The sequence below is a fragment of the Lolium perenne genome, chromosome 5 (genome assembly GCF_019359855.2).
Source record: "Lolium perenne isolate Kyuss_39 chromosome 5, Kyuss_2.0, whole genome shotgun sequence".
NCBI classification, from domain to species: Eukaryota; Viridiplantae; Streptophyta; class Magnoliopsida; order Poales; family Poaceae; genus Lolium; species Lolium perenne.
Genome location: NC_067248.2, coordinates 80,185,790 through 80,199,969, shown reverse-complemented (window position 1 = coordinate 80,199,969; position 14,180 = coordinate 80,185,790).

The following is a 14,180-nucleotide window of genomic DNA, read 5'->3' as shown; positions in this document are numbered from 1 at the left end:
CGAGCATGAATGCTTGCTTCGCCATGTAACCAGCTTCTGGTGTCTTAGGGATAATGTTCCCTCTCGTGTCTATCGACATAAAGGACATATCGAGGTTTTGAACCAGATGCTCCCTATCTGCCTCGGGTATGTTTTGCAGCAGAGATCTTGCTCTATTTCGATCTTCTCTGTGACTATCTCCCGAAGTTCTTGAATGTCGGCTTAACTCCGCCCTTCGCCTGCTTGACGCGGAAGCTGCCTCCCTTCTTCTATTCAGAGCAGCTGTCTGTTTTCCCAATTCTCTTCCAACGCGGGCGAGTCTATATTGGTATGCTTGCAGTTCTTCCGACGTAGCAGTTGTAGTCATTGGTTCTGTACCATCCATAACTCTTGCGGCTCTATCACATGCTTCTTGTGGAAGTTGAACCCTCAAACGTGGTGTAGGCCCGACATATTTAGTGCCTAAACCTCGCCTAAGGTCAGCGGGATCGACATACGGATTTCCAAAATCGTCGAAAGCCTCTGATGTCTCCTCCTGATCGCGACTTGGTTCTCCGATGGCATAAATCTGATGATATTTTGGATACTGAACCTTGTTGGGTTTGGTGACACCATTGTAGAGATTGGTGAAGACCTCTCCAACAGTAGTGGATCTGTCGATGAAGTTGAAGTTGTCGATGTTGCTCGAGTCATCGCTTATATCGGAGTCCGCAGATGACTCGAAAGACATGTCGCTGAAGATCTTGGCGAGTTTTCCACTTGCCGTAGTGCTAATGAAGCTTGGCGACGAAATCTCCTCGTCGCCTGACTCGTTTGACGACGTTGAACTTGAAAAATCGGAATCGACCGCCGATAATCCCGATGAGATCGGAATTTCGAGACGATACGCTCCTTCTTTCTCGACGCAGAAGTGGAACTTTCCGAACGTCATCTCCATGGGCTCCTCCAGATACGCATATGCATCCAAACGGGGGGGCCAGTGAGGAACAAAATAAACTAGACCAGTTTCGATCTGTTTACCTCTGTCCATCGCGTTGCTAGCAGTTGACGAAGTCGAAGATCTTGAACGTGCCATTGAGATCAGATCCTTGACACCTCTAATTCCCACAGACGGCGCCAATTGACAAGGGATTAACTTATCAATGACTACAAGTTGTAGACTAGGGTTTTAGTCGGAAGTAGAGGGCAAGTAGATCTCGAAGGTTTCAGCCGAAAAGTGCTCGACGATGTGAAAACTAGGGTTTCGTGAGAAAATGAATCGATGCTCTCTTTGTCCCTCGACTCCCCCTTATATAGGAGGCGGAGCCGAGGGATTCATAATAAACAAGTTACAGAGTCCGGGAGGGTTTCCAACCCATCCCGCAAGATTACAAGTAGTATTTCCTAATACAACTCTAGCTTTCCTTAATAATAACTTGGGCTTCCGATTCTTCTTATTCTTCGAGTCGTGGGCCTTCAGTAAACCCCGGGTACCATCTTCGGTAGGCCCAATGGGGATGCCTATGTCACTTGGCGCGGAAGGAGTGGGGGTTCACCGTCGCGCCGACCTTGGGGAAGGTGTTGCCGATGTTCTCGGCATGTGTGAGGAGGCAGTTGAAGTCAGTGCCGCCGAGCCTCCGAGTGCCGAAGGGGAACCTGTAGACACCCTTGGCGAAGTAGGAGACGTACTGGCTGACCTGCAACCTCTGCAGCACCTGGCGAGTCTTGATGTCATGGTGCTCGTCGTCGCTGCCGACATCGCTGCCAGACAGCTGATCCATATAAAACGGGAACTATTAGTGAATGAGTTGCAACGATGACTAACGTGCATGATAACAAATTAAGGAAAAACAGAGCCAGCCTCAGTTAGAGTGGACACGATTATATGTCTACAGGGATGGTGTTAACGAACCAAAGCTCATGCATAACAGATTTGTACACAGCAATGGTTCGCTGAACCCACCCTGTAAAAATTTGTGCCCAACGATTCATCATAGGCAAAGAAACAGATTCCAGATCTGAATTTGAACAGATTCCAGAATATTTGCAAAATTAAACGGTTGATATCTTTTGATTCGTGCATAAAATAACTGACTGAGATCCCATAAATTAACTGATTGAGATCCCATTATTACTTGCATAAATTAACCGAACGACCGAACTCCAAATCTTAAACAAAATCAAGAAGGGATCAAAGCAAAATGGAATAAAATCGGCGCAAATATTAACCCAATAATCATCCATCTACAGATCGGCACTAATAGTTACTAGGGAACCAGCAAAAATAGGGTTCAAAGAGGAATGGGGAACAAAAAAGGGAGCAAACCATAGTTACCTCGTTCCATGGGTCGTCCATGCAGGTGTCGTAGGGGTTCGGAGGCGAGATGTACGGCACCTCCTCATAGGGGTCATATCCTGGCGGGATCCGACCGCCACCGGCGGCGGCGACGGCCGTTGAGGGGACGGCGTCGAAGAGGGAGGCGTCGCGCTTAGAGCCGACGACGTCATGGATGATGGGATTCGCATTCTCCTTGCACATCTCGCCGGCAGAGAGGGAGAGGGTTTTTTGCTTAGGAGAAGATGATGGGACGTGAGAGGAGGCGTTGCATGAGCTAGTGAGAGTGACAGAGAGAGTGCGAGGAGGCGTCTATAAAGGCGAGGGGTGGTTAATTCAACCCGCGTCCTACGCGTCCACCATTGATCGTCTGCACGTCTTGGGCTTCTGCAACGCGACACGCGTCCACGATTGCACGTCTTCGACTTCTGCACCGCGACCCGCGTCTACGCGTCAACAATTGCACGTCTTCCACTTCTGCAGCGCAACATGCGTACTCGAGTCTAACCCTGGAAATTTAGCATTTTTTGTGTGCTCAGTTTTCCCCTTGAGTACTAATACTGGCTAGTGCAATATACTCCGTACTCAGTTTTACCTCAGGTGGATGGTCAACAGAGAGTCAACAAATGGGATTAACTAGTTAAATGAGTCAACAAATGGGATTATCAAGCTTACTTATTCGTTTTCACGTGTTAAACTTGTCTAAATCTTGGTCAAACCTAGGATTTGACCAAGCTTCAAATGGGCAGAAAATAAAAAAAAAACAGAAAAATGAAAAACCAAAGCACATAGTCTTGTTATGTCATATAGTAAGCATTACAGTTAATAAACAAGGTCTAGACATATTCAAACCATACAAATCATGTATCTACCCTCTAACCCCTAAACTATGTCTTATGAAGTCAAGCATGAAGAGAAGTGGTTTTGGGTTTCAAACTTGGAAATTTCAAAAACCTCCCAAAAACTTCATTTTAGAGTGACTAAGAAGGATACATGCTTCCCTTTTCATTTTCATGTTTTAAACTTGTTTAAATCTTGGTCAATCCTAGTATTTGACCAAGATTTAAATGGGCATCAAAATTTTAAAAAATCAGAAAAATGAAAAACCAATGCACATAGTTTTCTTATGTCACACAGTAAGCATTCAAGTTGATAAACAAGGTCTATACATATTCAAACCAGACAAATCATGTATTTATACCCCTAACCCCTAAACTTTGTCTTATGAAGTCAAGCATGAAGAGAAGTGGTTTTGGGTTTCAAACATGGAAATTCAAAAACCTCCCAAAGGCTTCATTTTAGAGTAACTAAGAAGGATCCATGCTTACCTTTGCATTTTCATATTTTAAACTTGTTTAAATCATTGTCAAACCTAGGATTTGACCAAGATACAAATGGGCACAAAATTAGAAAAACCAGAAAAATGAAAAACAAAAGCACATAGTCTTCTTGTGTCATATCGTAAGCATTCAAGTTGATAAACAAGGTCTAGATATATCCAAACCAGACAAATCATGTATCTACCCCATGTCGATCTTATGAAGTCTAGCATGAAGAAAAGTCGTTTTGGGTTTCAAACATGGAAATTTCATGAACATCCCAAAAGCTTCATTTTAGAGTGACTAAGAAGGATCAAGGCTTGTCTTTTCATTTTCATGTTTTAAACTTGTTTAAATCCTGGTCAAATCTAGGATTTGACCAAGATTCATATGGGCATAAAATAAAAAAATAAAAAAATAAAAAACCAAAGCACATAGTCTTCTTATGTCATATAGTAAAAATTAACGTTGATAAACAAGGTCTAGACATATTCAAACTAGACAAATCATGTATCTACCCCCTAACCCCTAAACTCTGTCTTATGAAGTCAAGCATGAAGAGAAGTGCATCGTTTGGGTTTCAAACATGGAGATTTCAAAAAACTCCCAAAAACTTCATTTTAGAGTGACTAAGAAGGATACATTCTTCCCTTTTCATTTTCATGTTTATACTTGTTTAAATCTTGGTCAAACCTAGGATTTTACAAGATTCAAATGTGCATCAAAATTCCAAAAAATCAGAAAAATGAAAAACCAAAGCACATAGTTTTCTTATGTCATATAGTAAGCTTACAGTTGATAAACAAGGCCTAGACATATTCAAACAAGAAAAATCATGTATCTACCCCTACCCCTAAAATCTATCTTATGTAGTGAAACATGAAGAGAAGTGGTTTTGGGTTTCAAACATGGAAATTTCAAAAATCTCCCAAAAGCTTTATTTTAGAGTTACTAAGAAGGATCCATGCTTACCTTTTCATTTTCATATTTTAAACTTATTTAAATCATTGTCAAACCTAGGATTTGACCAAGATTCAAATGGGCATAAAATTAAAAAAGATCATAAAAATGAAAAACAAAAGCACATAGTCTCCATATGTTATATATATAGTAAGCATTCAAAAGTTGATAAACAAGGTCTAGACATATTCAAATAATACAAATCATGTATCTACCCCTAACCCTAAATTCTGTCTTACGAAGTCAAGCATGAAGACAAGTGGTTTTTGGTTTCAAACACGGAAATTTCAAAAACCTCCCAAAAGCTTCATTTTAGAGTGACTAAGAAGGATCCAGGCTTACCTTTTCATTTTCATGTTTTAAACTTGTTTAAATCTTGGTCAAACCTAGGATTTGACCAATATTCAAATGGGCATAAAATAAAAATAAAAAACCAAAGCACATAGTCTTCTTATGTCATATAGTAACCATTCAAGTTCATAAACAAGGTCTAGACATATTCAAACCAGACAAATCATGTACCCCCTAACCCTAAACTCTATCTCATATATGAAGTCAAGCATGAAGAGAAGTGTGGTTTTGGGTTTCAAACATGTAAATTTCAAAAACCTCCCAAAAGCTTCATTTTAATTAGACTTACTTATTAATTAAGAAGGATCCAGGATTAATTAACTTTTCATTGTCATGTTTTAAACTTGTTTAAATCTTGGTCAAACCTGGGATTTGACCAAGATTCAAATGGGCATAAAAATTCAGAAAAAAAATCGAAAGAATGAAAAACCAAAGCACATAGCCTTCATATGTCATATAGTAAGCATTCAAATTGATAAACAAGGTCTAGACATATTCAAACTAGAAAAATCATGTATCTACCCCTAAGCTCTAACTCTAAACTCTGTCTTATGAAGTCAAGCATGAAGAGAAGTGGTTTTGGGTTTCAAACATGGAAATTTCAAACACCTCCCAAAAGCTTCATTTTAGAGCGACTAAGAAGGATCAATGCTTACCTTTTCATTGTCATGTTTTTAACTTATTTGAATCTTGGTCAAATCCTAGGTTTGACCAAGATTTAAACAAGTTTAAAACACGAAAATGAAACGGGAAGTCTGTATCCCTCTTAGTCACTCTAAAATGAAGCTTTTGGGATGTTCTTGAAATTTCCATGGTTGACTTCATAAGACGGAGTTTAGGGTTAGGGTAGACATATACATGATTTGTCTGGTTTGATTATGTCTAGACCTTGTTTATCAACTTTAATGCTTACTATATGACATAAGAAAACTATTTGCTTTTGTTTTTCATTTTTCTGTTTTTTTTATTTTGATGTCCATTTGAATCTTTTCAAATCCTAGGTTTGACCAAGATAATTTAAACAAGTAAAGGGAAGCATGTATCCTTCTTAATCACTCTAAAATGAAGTTTTTGGGAGGTTTTTGAAATTTCCATGTTTGGAACCCAAAACCACTTCTCTTCATGCTTGACTTCATAAGACATAGTATGTGATTTGGTTTTTCATTTTTCTGTTTTTTTCTACCCTTTTGAATCTTGGCCAAATCCTAGGTTTGACCAAGATGTAGACAAGTTTAACACGTGAAAACGAATAAGTAAGCATGGATCCTTATTAGTCACTCCAAAATGTACCAATTGATAGATGTGTTAACTTTGCTTCATAAAAAAATAATATCATGTAAATGAGTTAACTTGGATTTCCTAACCTTGAATCCATAGGAAACTTTTTTCTAATGCACTATAATAATCAATCGAGTTTTTACACCAACAGGTCAGTCACTTACGTGTGGTGCCCACTTATGAGGTTCCACACTTCAGTGAGCACAAGTCGCGTGCAATAGGTACGCAAACTCCCAGCCATCTTCTTTGTCAAGAGAAGACGCATCAGGATGTGTATCGGTTGTCCCTCTCACAAAAAAAATCCAGTTAACAGAGGTTCGAGTGACGCGAAACATCCAAATCCAGATGCAACCCAACTTGCTACTATCTCCTTCCCTAATTACGATACATATATTTTTCAGCAAGTCAAAATTCAAAAGATTGAGGAACTCTACATAAAAAAATATCAACATCTACAATTTTAGAAGCACATACTACGAAAGTATTATTCAATGGGGGTACTGAATAATACTTTTTTAGCGAGTACAAATAATGTCAGTTGGAACTAGACTTGTAATCTGACACGCTACAGTTATATAGCGTGAATGCCAAATTGCTAGATTTGCCACAACGTGATGGTTTCCAAATATTTTTAAGATGGGACCCACTACAAGGAAGAATTAAACTAAAATATCACCAATCTCTCTCCTGACGACGTGGGCTTAGCCCAGTGGTTGGGGTCGCAGTGGCGCACCCCAACGACCAGAGTTCGATTCCTGTCAGGAACGAATTTTGGAATTGTCACGCCAAGTCCCGCTTCTACTATATCAAAAAGTGTCTAGTTCCTCCTAGACACGATTTCATTTTTTTTCTCTCTCCTATATTACCTCTCATCCTCACATTTCTCAACACGTGTACAGCCAACATGCAAACAACTATATTTTAATCCCTCATCTCAATTTGGCATCAGAGCAAGTAGTTGCTCCGGTTCCCTCTTTCATCATTTTGGAACCACCCTCACATTGTAAGGAACTAGTTCCAAAAGCCAAAAAGACAATTTGGAACCACTATTAGCTATACATTGTGGATGCTCTAAGGCACATGGCCACAAATCTTTCGTCAGAAGAGTCGAATCTGCAAATCAGTAGTTACAAAAGCGACCCAGCTTAGGGATGGATAATAAGACTTAGGCAATATAAATGTTGAAATATATGTATCTTGACATATTTTAGTTGTAGATACATCCATTTTAACATCAAGTAATATGGATCGGAGGACTAGCTAAAGAACAATGAGAGTTAGTCCTTCTCTCCCCCAGCCTACCCGGCGGAGCGGCCCTCCATCAGGTCAGGTGGTGATTCCGCTTCTCTCCCTGGAATTCCTTATCCCCCAGCCTACTCGGCGACTTGCGCTCCTCAGCAACCTGCGCGAGGGCGCCTCGGCGACCTACGCAAAGGTGGCTGGACTCGGAGCACATCGACTTCCTTCTACGGTGCCTGGATTGGATCGACCATCCCGCGCGTGTCCTCCACCATATTGTTTTTCTTCAAGATGCTGTCATCCATCATCTTCTTGACCGCATCATGTTGGGTGTTAAGGCTCCCGTTGAGAGCTTGAACGCACCTGTTTGATAGCTCGACGTTTTCTTCGCGAAGAAAGCCGCACTCGATCTTAAGCATCAAATTCTCGCCCTTAAGCTTCTTGATGACAGTGTTCGTTTCCTCACTTGATGGAATGCTCACATCATGCAGCTTGCCCCGGCCGGTGACCTCGTCCTTCAAAGTATCGAGATCATCGCGAAAGTTGGAGGCGACTTCCACGAGAGTTTTAAGCTCATCTCTGAAACACGCTGACGCTTCCTGCATGGCAATATCATCAGTACCAAACAAAGTGACGAGAGGAAGACGAAAATGTCCAATCAGTGGTAACCTCTAAGCGCAGGAGACAGGGGTTGAAGTTGTCATGAGAAGATGGCAGGGTGCGTCGTGGGGCACTGAGATATGTATAAAAAGGATTAATACGGAATAAAGAGTTGGGACCTCCGGGCCAGGAAGAATCAAGAAACATGGCGATGGAAACCAACCAGGAATCTTCGACCGCACGACGGACGCCGTTCCGAGACGAGCGCGAAGCAGGGCCTTCGTTTTCTAGCGGGTCCTTTCTTGCGGCCAGCATCTGGATAGACCGCCGACGGGAACTCTCTGCGTCCCTGGTCAACACTAGATGGTGCTTCTTCAAGCGAGATGGTGGCCTTGACTTCGGAGGCATCGCTGGAAGTGGAAGGAGACTGGAAGTGAAGCAAGAAGGGAATGGAAGAAGTACTCCTCCTACTAAAACCAGAAGCCGTCTCCTGCCCTCGCTTCGGGCAACCTGGTCCGCCCATCCTAAATCAACGGCCGAGAGGGGGCTCCCTTGCGAACTCAGATCCAGTTACTTGACCCAACAGAAGTTACCATGAACTTTACCTATACGAGCCATCAGATTAAGATCCAACGCATATGGTTGATCTAAAATTTGAAATTAAAATTTATGTTGCTCAGAAAAAAAACAAAATCCCTTTATCGAAAAAAAAACTTTACATTAAGACATATATATTCCCTTGAGTATTCTCGGAAAGTTCCAGTCCATTTAAAATTTTAGTTTAGTTTAAGTTCGAAATTTGGATCAACCGCGAGCGTTGGATCTTGATCGAATGGCTCACGTGTGTAAAGTCGCATGGCGACTTCTCTTACTGAAATCACTGGATCTCAGTCCCTGGTCAGGACTCGGGAGTAGAAGCAAATGAATCGAGAGCGGTCCGAAGTAGTACGTATGCTTCAACACAGATATGTTCTATCCTGTCCATCCACCGTAAATAAACGGGACAGAGCGGCTACCTTCTCTTCGAAGGCTCTGGCGCGCAACCCGAGGAATGGACATTTGTCGGCTAGTATAGAATTTTATAGCACGCCATTAATCGAGCTAGCAGTACTGTACTACTGACTACTAATACTCTGATGGACGTCCAAAACTCTGAATAGTCAGGGGAAATAATGAATGCGCGCCAGGGTAGTATTGTAGTAGTGAAGCAATGGGGATTATCTGGAGCAAGTACAGAGTACCGAGTACAATACTACAAAAGTGATGTTCGTTGTTTTCGCAGTTCATTTTAGCGTAACGTCCAGGTACAAAAATGTGGGTTTTATGGAGCAAGTACTGCTGCGCATTGATATAGTGTGCACGTGATATCTGGTGCCCAGCTGCATATAAAATCACCATGGTACATATTTGATGGATTAAATTTAACTACTCCTACCTTATCACTTCTAAAATGATTGATATGGATTATCAAGATTTTCATATGTCATATAGTAAGCATTCAAGTTGATAAACAAGGTCTAGACATATTCAAACCAGAAAAATCATGTATCTAGCCCTAACCCCTAAAGTATGTCTTATGAAATCAAATATGAAGAGAAGTGGTTTTGGGTTTCAAACATGGAAATTTCAAAAACCTCCCAAAAGCTTCATTTTAGAGTGATTAAGAAAGATCCAGACTTACCTTTTCATTTTCATGTTTTAAACTTGTTTAAATCTTGGTCAAACCTAGGATTTGACCAAGATTCAAATGGGCATAAAAAATCAGGAAAAACAGAAAAAACAAAAAACCAAAGAACATAGACTTCTTATGTAATATATATAAGCATTCAAGTTGATAAACAAGGTCTAGACATATTCAAACCAAAAAAAATCATGTATCTACACCTAACCATAAACTCTGTCTTAAGTGGTTTTGGGTTTTCAAACATGGAAATTTCACAAACCTCCCAAAAGCTTCATTAAATAGTGACTAAGGAGGATCCAGGCTTACCTTTTCATTTTCATGTTTTAAAATTGTTTAAATCTTGGTCAATCCTAGGATTTTACCAAGATTCAAATAGGCATAAAAAATCACAAAAAATGAAAAACCAAAGAACATAGCCGTCTTATGTCATATATATAGTAAGCATTCAAGTTGATAAACAAGGTCTAGACATATTCAAACCAGAAAAAAGCATGTATCTACCCCTAACCCTAATCTCTGTCTTATGAAGCCAAGCATGAAGAGAAGTGATTTTGGGTTTCAAACATGGAAATTTCAAAAACCTCCCAAAAGCTTAATTTTAGAGTGACTAAGAAGGATCCATGATTACCTTTTCATGGCCATGTTTTAAACTTGTTTTAACCTTGGTCGAACCTAGGATTTGACCAAGATTCAAATGGGCATACAAAATTCAAAAAATTAAAAAAAAATGAAAAACCAAAGCACATAGTATTCTTATATATGTCATATAGTAAACATTCTAGTTTATAAACAAGGTCTAGACATATTCAAAGAAGAAAAAGCATGTATCTACCCATAACCCTAAACTCTGTCTTATGAAGCCAAGCATGAAGAGAAGTGGTTTTGGGTTAATTTCAAACATGGAAATTTCAAAAACCTCCCAAAAGATTCATTTTAGAGTGACTAAGAAGGGTCCATGCTTACCTTTTCATTTTCATGTTTTAAACTTGTTTAAACCTTGGTCAAACCTAGGATTTGACCAAGATTCAAATGGGCGTAAAAATTTAGAAAAAAATCAAAAAATGAAAAACCAAAGCACATATATAGCCTTCTTATGTCATATAGTAAGCATTCAAGTTGATAAACAAGGTCTAGACATATTCAAACCAGAAATATCATGTATCATATCTACCCCTAACCCTAAACTCTATCTTATGAAGTCAAACATATGAAGAGAACTGGGGTTTTGGGTTTCAAACATAAAAATTTCAAGTACCTTCATTTTAGAGTGACTAAGAAAGGATTCATGATTAGCTTTTCATTTTCATGTTTTAAACTTGTTTAAACCTTGTTCAAACCTAGGATTTGACCAAGATTTAAATGGGCACAAAAAATTTGAAAAAAATCAAAAAATGAAAACCGAAAGCACATATATAGCCTTCTTATGTCATATAGTAAGCATTCAAGTTGATAAACAAGGTCTAGATATATTCAAACAAGAAAAATCATGTATCTACACCTAACCATAAACTCTGTCTTAAGTGGTTTTGGGTTTCAAACATGGAAATTTCACAACCTCCCAAAAGCTTCATTTTATAGTGACTACTTAAGCAGGATCGAGGCTTACCTTTTCATTTTCATGTCTTAAACTTGTTTAAATCTTGGTCAAACCTAGGATTTGACCAAGATTCAAATGGGCATAAAAATTTAGAAAAAAAAACAGAAAAAACGAAAAACCAAATAACATAGCCTTCTTATGTAATATAGTAAGCATTAGTTGATAAACAAGGTCTAGACAACATATTCAAACCAAAAAGAAATGTAACTACCCCTAACCCTAAACTTTGTCTTATAGTAAGCTTTCAAGTTGATAAACAAGGTCTAGACATATTCAAACTAGAAAAATCATCTATCTACCCTTAACCATAAACTCTGTAAACCTGTTTCAATCTTGGTCAAACCTAGGATTTGACCAAGATTCAAATGGGTTTAACAATTAAAAAAATTAGAAAAATAAAAAAAGCAAAGCACATAGTATTCTTATGTCATATAGTAAGCATTCAAGTTGATAAACAAGGTCTAGACATATTCAAACTAGAAAAATCATCTATCTACCCTTAACCATAAACTCTGTCTTATGAAGTCAAACATGAAGAGAAGTGGTTTTGGGTTTCAAACATAAAATTTCAAGTACCTCCCAAAAGCTTCATTTTAGAGTGAATAATTAAGAATGGTTCATGCTTACCTTTCCATTTTGATGTTTTAAACTTGTTTCAATCTTGGTCGAACCTAGGATTTGACCAAGATTCAAATGGGTTTAACAATTAAAAAAATTAGAAAAATGAAAAAGCAAAGCACATAATATTCTTATGTCATATAGAAAGCATTCAAGTTGATAAACAAGGTCTATACATATTCAAACCAGAAAAAAGCATGTATCTACCCATGCATAACCCTATACTTTGTCTTCTGAAGTCAAGCATGAAGTGAAGTGGATTTGGATTTCAAACATGGAAATTTCAAAAACCTCCCAAAAGCTTCATTTTAGAGTGATTAAGAAGGATCCAGGCTTACCTTCTCATTTTCATGTTTTAAACTTGTTTAAATCTTGGTCAAACCTAGGATTTGACCAAGATTCAAATGGGCATAAAAAATTAGAAAAAAATTAGAAAAAATGAAAAAATGAAAAACCAAAGAACATAGCCTTCTTATGTAATATAGTAAGCATTAGTTGATAAACAAGGTGTAGACATATTCAAACAAAAAAAATGTATCTACCCCTAACCCTAAACTTTGTCTTATGAAGTCAAGCATGAAGAAAAGTGGTTTTGGGTTTCAAACATGGAAATTTAAAAAGCCTCCCAAAAGCTTCATTCTACAGTGTGACTAAGAAGGATCCATGCATGATTACCTTTTCATTTTCATGTTTTAAACTAGTTTAAATCTTGGTCAAACATAGGGTTTGACCAAGATTTAAATGGGCATAAAAAATTTGAAAAAAATCAAAAAATTGAAAAACCAAAGCACATATATAGCCTTCGTATGTCATATAGTAAGCATTCAAGTTGATAAACAAGATCTAGACATATTCTAACAAGAAAAATCATGTATCTACACCTAACCATAAACTCTGTCTTAAGTGGTTTTGTGTTTCAAACATGGAAATTTCACAAACCTTCCAAAAGCTTCATTTTACAGTGACTAAGAAGGATCCAGGCTTACCTTTTCATTTTCATGTTTTAAACTTGTTTAAATCTTGGTCAAACCTAGGATTTGACCAAGATTCAACTGGGCATAAAATTTCAAAAAAATCAAAAAAATCAAAAACCAAAGCACATAGCCTTTTTATGTCATATAATGAGCATTCAAGTTGATAAACATGGTCTAGACATATTAAAACTAGAAAAATCATGTATTTACCCTAGCCCTAACCCTAAACTCTATCTTATGAAGTCAAACATGAAGAGAAGTGGTTTTGGGTTTCAAACATGGAAATTTCAAAAACCTGCCAAAAACTTCATCTTAGAGTGACTAAGAAGGTTCCATGCTTACCTTTTCATTTTCATGTTTTAAATTAAGTTGTTTAAATCTTGGTCAAACATAGGATTTGACCAAGATTAATTCAAATGGGCATAAACATTCATAAAAAAATTAAAAATAAGAAACCAACGGACACATATAGTCTTCTTATGTCATATAGTAAGCATTCAAGTTGATAAACAAGCATGTCTAGACATATTCAAACCCGACAAATCATGTATCTACCCCCTAACCCTAAACTAGATCTGTCTTATGAAGTCAAGCATGAAGAGAAATGGTTTTGGGTTTCAAACATTGAAATTTCTAGACCCCCCCCCCCAAAGCTTCATTTTAGAGTGACTAAGAAGGATCCAGGCTTACCTTTCATTTTCATGTTTTAAGCTTGTTTAAATCTTGGTCAGACCTAGGATTTGACCAAGATTCAAATGGGCATAAAAATTCAAAAAAATAAAAAAAAATGAAAAACCAAAGCACATAGTATAGCCTTCTTATGTCATATATATACAGTAAGCCTTCAAGTTAATGAACAAGGTCTAGACATATTCAAAACAGAAAAAGCATGTATCTACCCCCTAACCCTTAACTATGTCTTATGAAGTCAAGCATGAAGAGAAGTGGTTTTGGGTTTCAAACATGGAAATTTAAAGGACCAAAGCCTTAGTTAGAAACAAGAAGGACAATCTTATTTTTATAACTAGGATAGTCATGGTCAAAGATTCCACCTTTGATTTAATAAAAAATAATAATAATGTAGATAGCTCCGAACATTACTACGAAGAGGTGCCTCAAAGAAGCCGTAGACACTTAAGGATAAAAATTAAATGCCAAAGTAGCATGGGCCATTTGTTTATCTTAAAGAGATTAGTCTACAGCTATAAAGTCGTAATCACATCAACATTATTTTCCCCATTGTAAAGAGCAAGATAAGGCTTACATA